This window comes from Hippoglossus hippoglossus, chromosome 3, assembly GCF_009819705.1.
Source record: "Hippoglossus hippoglossus isolate fHipHip1 chromosome 3, fHipHip1.pri, whole genome shotgun sequence".
NCBI lineage: Eukaryota > Metazoa > Chordata > Actinopteri > Pleuronectiformes > Pleuronectidae > Hippoglossus > Hippoglossus hippoglossus.
The window spans coordinates 28,066,544-28,072,831 of record NC_047153.1 but is presented as its reverse complement, the minus strand read 5'-3'; positions in this window follow the sequence as shown (position 1 = coordinate 28,072,831).

Below are 6,288 nucleotides of genomic sequence, written 5' to 3'. Positions count from 1 at the left end.
TGGAGGGACCCGGCTCTAATTCATCAGAAGGAATCAGAAAACAGCTCTGTGATATCCGTGTTTTAAAACATCTGCCACTTGCTCGACGTTTCATCAGGGAATATGTTTCAGAAAATATGACTAGAAAATCAATCAGGCCTCGGCAGACGAATGAGTGTCAGCACAGCCCGCGGTACTGATAATGGCGGAACGTCCATCTCTCATGCATCCGCGCAGACACTTGTTTGTAGATCATGTGATAGATCAATTATAAAATGCTCGACTCGTCACCTCCGTGTCACGTTTACCGAGACAAATGGCAAAAACAAACAGTGACAGCATCCAGTTGACTCGTGGAGGTTGTCAAAAATACTCTGTGTGTGTCTCTGCAGCATAAGTTTGAGGCAGTGAAGCATAAACAAAGTCATCCATCCATCCATTATCTATTCCATCTATCCTTTCAGGGTCACGCCAATCACAGTTGACATAGGGCAAGAGGCGGGGTATAACCTGGACAGGTCGCCAGCCCATCAGAGGGCCAACATACAGAGAGGAACAACCATTCACACTCACATTCACACTGAAAAAGACCATAAACTTCCTGAAGGGACAGGATGTAGTTCAGGTAGTCAAAAGGTGACTGGGCCAGAGGTCTCCTAGCTGGTGTGCACAGTCAAACACACAAATCCAAGGGTCCTTTAACCATTTATAGAGTTCACAATATGTACAAAATAAAAAAAATATATATAAAGTCACTTGCATAAATTATGCATCCAATGAGTTAGCAAAGAATCTGAAGTCTTCGTCAGGAAAACAACATTTATATGTATATATACATATATAAAACATTAGCGGCTATTAGGAAATAGTGAAAATTTAAAACATAGAGTGAGTGTGGGTGCATAGTAGTTTGACATAATAAAGGATAGAAAGCACATTCTCAAACAATTGGCACAATAAACTCAAACAAACTTACTAGTGAATGTCTGCATGGTCTTATTGCCTGAATACTCCCTCTTTGAATAACCTCCCAATCAAAACTCTGCCCTTACATAGACAGGTAAATCCCTCCTTTAACCTCACAGTGCCGCGCATAAAAGTGACGCTATCGTTCACATCAACAATCAGGTCGACAGACCTGGATCAAAGATGCCTCACAATGAAGTGGTGAAGGCTTTGACCAATGTGGAGACACCTCCCATGATCGTGGTGTGAGTTGTTGGATACCCCTCTGGCCTTGGTTCCCTCAAGACCATCTTCGACGAGTGCAAGCGTTGTTTCTAGAGGAGCTGGTGCAGGGTCAAGAAGAAGGCTTTCAACAAAATGTGCTCCAATAAATAAAATATGTGCCGTTCATGTAAAGATCACAGAGGTGGTCTCATCCTTTAAAACAGTTGATTCTTTCCACCAACATCTTATTAAATGTAAGAGATGTGAGCAGATCAGCTAATTCTACACTCTGAAGTGAAAGAGCGGTATCCTCTTTGAAGTATTCAGCCTTTTCCACTTCTTTGTTACAAACACCTCCCTGAGCCGATCTGTTCCTAAACTGTTTGTTTTCTATCAGAGGCTTTAAGACTGTACAATACGGATGGTATGTCTCTCATTTCATACAGCAGCATTACAGCCTAATGTGATGCGTATGGCTGAGCTGGACAGTAACAGTGAAAGGTGTAATGAAAGCCAGGTTAAGAGTATGAGAGCAAGCCCTCAGTGTGACCGCAGCACACAGACACATGACAATATGTATTGTTATTTTTACAGCAAAGTCCATTGGGCCAGTAATAGTAATAGTAAGTCAAGACAATTATATAGCTACAGGGGGAAATGCAACACAATTCCATGTTGCATCTATAGGGTAGAGCACTTTATGGGATCATAATATCAACAATGTTATCATCAAAGCGGAAGATTTAAATAACAGGAAATTCAAGAAAACGTGTGGAGGTGGGTGGATTAGAACGTTTCACCATCATCCCCGGATCACTAATCCAAAACTGCTGTGAAACAAAAGACGACTGGAAAAATAATACAGTAAAGATTGTGAACAAGATACTGCACAGAGCTAAATTTAACAAAAAGAAAAGGAGAGAGAAAACAGAGTATATCCTGAGTTGGCAGAAATTAATAATGCACTTTGATAATTATGGCCAATTGCAATTAAAGGAAAATAATGAGGGGGGGGGGGGGGGAATATAGGGACTTTGTTTGGGGTGTAGTCTACATTTAGAAGTGCTGCGTGTGTAAAGCTCCTCGCCGAGCTTTGAGGTTTGTAGGGCCTCTAATAAAGGAAGAGAGAAAAATAAAAGAAAGAGGTAACAAAGATGGGAGCGAACCCCCCCCCCCACCCGCCCACAAAGGCCGCTTTGTTAATTAGCCCGTGCCACATCAGCATTTTGTAATAAAGCCTCTCGGATGTGCCTCATCACATGAGATCACGTGTGTCTGTGGAGGGGGGACACAGAAAGTCCCCGTGTCCTCGTTTGAATTACGCCCTGATATGTGGACGTGCATCTACTGGCAATGTTACATGTGCCTTTTTATGACGGCTCAGGTCTACAGATGCACGTATAACTGGACACTTATTTGGTGGATGTGTGTGTCTGTATGTGTGTGTGTGTGTGTGAACGGGCCTCTCCACTTGTGTATACAGGCAGTAGCTGTGTCTCACTTCTTAAGCGGCCCGCTAATCACACAAATTATTGCTTCCAATTAGCGTTGCGGTGGTAATTAATTCCCCCACTATCACATCGTTTAGCACGCGTTCACACCATGGCACCTGTTTCCCCCCCAATCCCATCACCCCTGTTTGTTTATTCCGTAGACATTATTTGCATTAAAAGGTTTAATGAACAGTGTAAACCGTACGCCACCGGTGTAGGGATGTTGTGAAGGCACCAAGGGTCATGGACAATGAAACGACGACGCGGTGCTGAGGAGGACTCCCACCGAGAGCGTTCCTTACACCAACACTGAATGCATCTTCCCCTTCCTCCCCCATCTCTCTAATATGGATTAATAAAGTGATAACGCTCTTTGTTAATTAATATGAGCGTGCAGCACTAATTACTTTGCTGTACGACAAGCAAGCTGTTGAACCCGTAAAAGGAATGGTGTCAGATCGGGCTGGTGATGCTACAACGCCGGGGCTGTGTTCTGACTAGTAATGGAGTACAGAGGGCAGGGAGACGGGAGAGAGAGAGAGAGAGAGGGGAGAGAAAGAGGGGTGCGAGAGTGCGGATTGTGAATAATCACAATGCAATCAAGTAGCTGTGATATTCATAAGAGCTGTTGAATATGCAGAAGATAGGCCGTGCCAGTCAACAGTCAGTGGCAGTCCCACACACACACACACACACACACACACACACACACACACACACACACACGCACACACACACACACTGTATAGCTGTGGAGCAGAGCAAAGATAACACATAATAGATGCATTTGCTTTACATCTGGCCAGGAAGAAATCACCAGCCTTGTGATGATGAAATGATGTTCTTTTCAGTTTGGGTGCAGAAAATAGACCAAAGTTCACTGTAAAGCAGAGGTCCTCAATATTCTGAGAGGACCCCCTACAAGAGGTCCTTAATATTTTCTCAGCTAAGGACCCCCTACAAGATAGGAGATATTCCGGGAACCCCTCATGTATAATTTGATTTACAGCTCTACTCTACATGAGAAATGATAATGGACAAAAATATTTTCAACATGTCAACACAGAATGTAGCATGATGATTTTAAAGGATGAATCTGGAAACTTTTCACAGACCCCCCGGACAGTGTGCCACGGACCCCCATTTAAGAACAATGGCCCCAAAACATGTGTTACCACGCTACATCTCAGCTAAACTGAAAAATGAACCGTGCAGGCTGAAGGAGGTTGTAGGATTTGCATTCGATTATTCTGATGACACATGGTCGGCCCTGAGTGCCATGGAAATGGTGCTGACAACAGTATTAATGTGTTGAGATCATACAGATCAACTGACATGTGAGTAATCAAATATGTTTTGCCATAATTTATTGAAGGGACAGTAAATATGTCAAGTGGGCCTGCAGGGACAATTTCCGGGTGCAGCTTTTTTAAAGATATATTCTATCATGTTGTCAGTAGATTCTTTTTTAATGTCTAAATACTGGCTGGAGACAGTGCCATGGCTACAACTGAAGTCAGGTCCTCAGAATTATTTTTATCATTGATTTCTTTTGAATGTAATTTTGTGTGGAGAATTTATCATAAAAAAACGTATGCGTGTTGTGTATTTTATGAGCGTTCTGTATTTTGCACTGAATGAAATGACCCGATTTTCAGTTAACAAGAGAGATTTTTTTTTACAGTAGAATATCAGCGCTGGCAACAAAAGCCCAGAAAGCTTGTTATGTGCACAACTGAACATTTTATTGAATTGATAAATTATAAAAATCCAAACAGCTAAATAAAATAAGACTATATGCTTGATTCATTCAGAAATTTATTTAATGAAACAACTATGTGATTCATGTCACCTTCCTGATTTCGGGATTCAATTTCTAATCACTGACCAGTCATTGTGTTTTTAAAAGTGGCTCTATTTGAAGAAAAGCTTCATGAGGGGAGAAGTTTGATGCTGTTTACTTTGGGAGCTCTCTCTCTCTCTCTCTCTCTCTCTCTCTCTCTCTCTCTCTCCCTCTCTCCCTCTCTCTCTCTGTGAGCGGCATGCTGCTAATGTAGCCTTCAGTGTTAAATGTCAGTGAATGTGAACGGGAACATGTAACTTTCCCTCGTATAACATGAACACAGAGGCTCCCTGCCCGGCGTGATTGCTGCTTTCATAACACCGGGATCTGTTTCCTTGCACACTCTTCCCCCTACTGGTGTAAATCCATAATCATTGCAGCTAACCATATGTTGTGTACTCATTAACATATTGATATCTGTTATCTATAATTCATGGGAACATGTTTTGAAATTAATATTCAAAATAAGATGCTGTGTTTTGATTCGCCGTGGTGTGTGCAGGGAGCAGATATTTCAGCTCTTCGGCTGCCACGCACACTGAGAACATTACTTTTTGTTTTTTAATACTCGACTGATAATTTTTGCTTTTTAAGGGTCTGGTATTGTGTTCGACTAACATTCACACAAAAGGCATCAACTAAAATCAGTGTTTTAGGTCTCATCCATCATCCATCCATTTTAAAGATCCTTCTAAGCAGTGAAGGATAAAACACAACTTTACTTTTACAGAGATTTCTCACTTCACAGCAGAACTCCTTTGTCTCGGTGTTTCTGTTCATGTGCTATTAGAAGGAGTCCGTCTAAAAGCAGGGGGCAATTTTCTGTCAGGTTGGGAGCTGATAAAAGAGTTTGTCCTTGCTTCATGCTTCTCCAAATTAAAAGCCCTTTGAAGTCTGTGGCAAAAAAAATACCAAAATGTTCCCATTGGAGTCAAGAGGAAATAAAGACAGCAAAGCCTTAGTGTGGAGAAGCTTACAACGCCTTCATATCATTTATACAAAAGGATACATGGACTGGCAGTTGAGAAGTGCAATCGTGTTTTTATCAGGGTAACAATAGAAACACTCAAAAGATTACACTTTTGAATACTTTTTTTTCCTTTTGCAATCAGTCAGTGTTTCACAAATATCTGTTATATATTTCCAAATTGTCTAAGTGTAGTGGGTCAGACAAGCCGTAAGCTCCATCTCTCCTCTGCAGCGAGGAGGAGGAGGAGGAGGAGGAGGAGGAGGAGGAGGAGGAGGAAGTGCGACTGCAGGAGCAGCAATGCTCCTCTAAAGTAGGTTTGATGAGAATTAACAGCACTAGAAGACGGTGATTTTTTGACAATGGCTATTAAGAATTAATCAGGCCGCTGCTCAATAATTTATCGTGCTTCCCAAAGTCCCCCATTAATTTTTGATCCTCCCTGTCCCCGTCCACTATTTGCATGAAATCAAATGAAATTTCTAAATAATGTGTTGCTTGAGTGACATCAAAGTCTTTATCAGCGGCAAAATGTCTTGATGTAAAGCACGGACGAGGCCGGCTGTTATGAATATATGTGAACTCTTGCACGCTATTAAACAGGATTAATATCAGGATGTTAGACGGTAAAGTTTTACTTTGTAAAATATAATTTTACGCATCAGTAATTAAAATATTTAGGTTATTTCTTATTTCATTGTATACACAGTTTTATATATTTAATATTTATTTGCAGCACAGACCAAACCTGCTTCGGACATTTCTTGAACAAGTAGAACTAGAGGAGGTAATCCTCCTTTTTATGCATTTACAATACATTTTTGAGGCAAACAGAA